The sequence below is a fragment of the Mchenga conophoros genome, linkage group LG22, assembly GCF_057382185.1.
Source record: "Mchenga conophoros isolate Kocher_MC1m ecotype Shallow Benthic linkage group LG22, M_conophoros_male_GT1.1, whole genome shotgun sequence".
In the NCBI taxonomy this organism is placed as follows: domain Eukaryota; kingdom Metazoa; phylum Chordata; class Actinopteri; order Cichliformes; family Cichlidae; genus Mchenga; species Mchenga conophoros.
Genome location: NC_140546.1, coordinates 739,520 through 740,590, shown reverse-complemented (window position 1 = coordinate 740,590; position 1,071 = coordinate 739,520). Strand labels below are relative to the sequence as shown.

Genomic DNA, 1,071 nt, shown 5'->3' with positions numbered 1-1,071 from the left:
CCCAGACTCGGTGGCTGAGTTGTTCTGAACAGATGTTAGAACCGTTTCACGACTGTCACGCGTGCGTGAATCGGCTCCCGGTTAGGATGCCGGTGATGTTCCGGATAACAGACATATACGGGCTACCTGCATGCTAATCATCATAGGGTGGCTCACAAGCTAAGCTAGTAGCTAACTGATAAGCATTAGCTAGTAAGCGCTGAAACAGCCCGTTAAATCGTTTCAGCGCGATCTTTTTCATTTCCAAATAATTCTTGATAATGATACATAAATTCTGTTATTACTGTATGATCCAACAAGCGAAGCCCGCTTCACTATTTATTTTAAAAAAGAAAAAGAAAGTACCTGAGCCAAGATACAGCAAAATTCCCCTTTTCAGATTTTTTTGTGATTGGACGAGTTTGTTATGTCTGCCTGACTACAAACCCAGCGTCTATTCCCATTGGTCAGTTCTCAAAAATCTACCCAGACACCAAAAGCGGGTTTAATCCTATTCGTCGAGTAGAAATGTTTTTAGAACAGGAATTAATTTGATTGGACGCCTTTTCCTGGTCTGCCCAGTTACAAAATAGACGAATTCTTCTGTCGAATTCTGCATAGCAACAGCGAAAGCGAAACCAGCTAATACAAAACGTAAAATTGACATGCATGTAGAAATGTTAGGAAGAAGCAGGGAGCTCAGGTTCTCAAGTCTGAAATGATCATTTAATATTAATAAACTGAATTCTCATTAACCACATAAAGGATATGGTTAAATATTATCTCTAATTGCTTAGGGTATAAAATCTACACTACTCTGCCTGGTTTACACCCAATGTCATTTACCCATTATATTGTATATTGTATAGCTTTCTTGTTATATGTAAAATTGTATTGTATTTATTTAAATTTTTACTTTTTAATTATTTTACCTGCATTTTTTAATCACTCTTATATTTAAATGTTCATTTGCTATTTTATCTAGGGATCGAGAGTAACGTAGTTTCTATTCTCTGTATGTCCTGTACATGTGGCAGAATTGACAATAAAGTTGACTTTGACTTTGACTTGATCTGTTTTTTTGCCTACAAA

At 36.5% G+C, this 1,071-nt stretch overlaps 1 protein-coding gene across 4 annotated transcripts in view; it reads right to left on the bottom strand.

Moving 5' to 3' along the window:
- rfx5 (regulatory factor X, 5) overlaps positions 1 to 419 on the bottom strand; it is a 9,990-nt gene extending 9,571 nt beyond the window's left edge. For 2 of the 4 annotated variants that reach the window (XM_085262401.1, XM_085262402.1), the window contains exon 1: positions 1 to 317. This exon is cut by the window's left edge. The gene's annotated coding sequence lies outside the window, so the exon portion shown is untranslated. Of the gene's footprint in view, positions 318 to 345 lie in introns of those variants that run through there. The other 2 variants (XM_085262400.1, XM_085262403.1) reach the window with 2 other exon arrangements.
- Between the last annotated feature and the right edge of the window lie 652 nt (positions 420 to 1,071).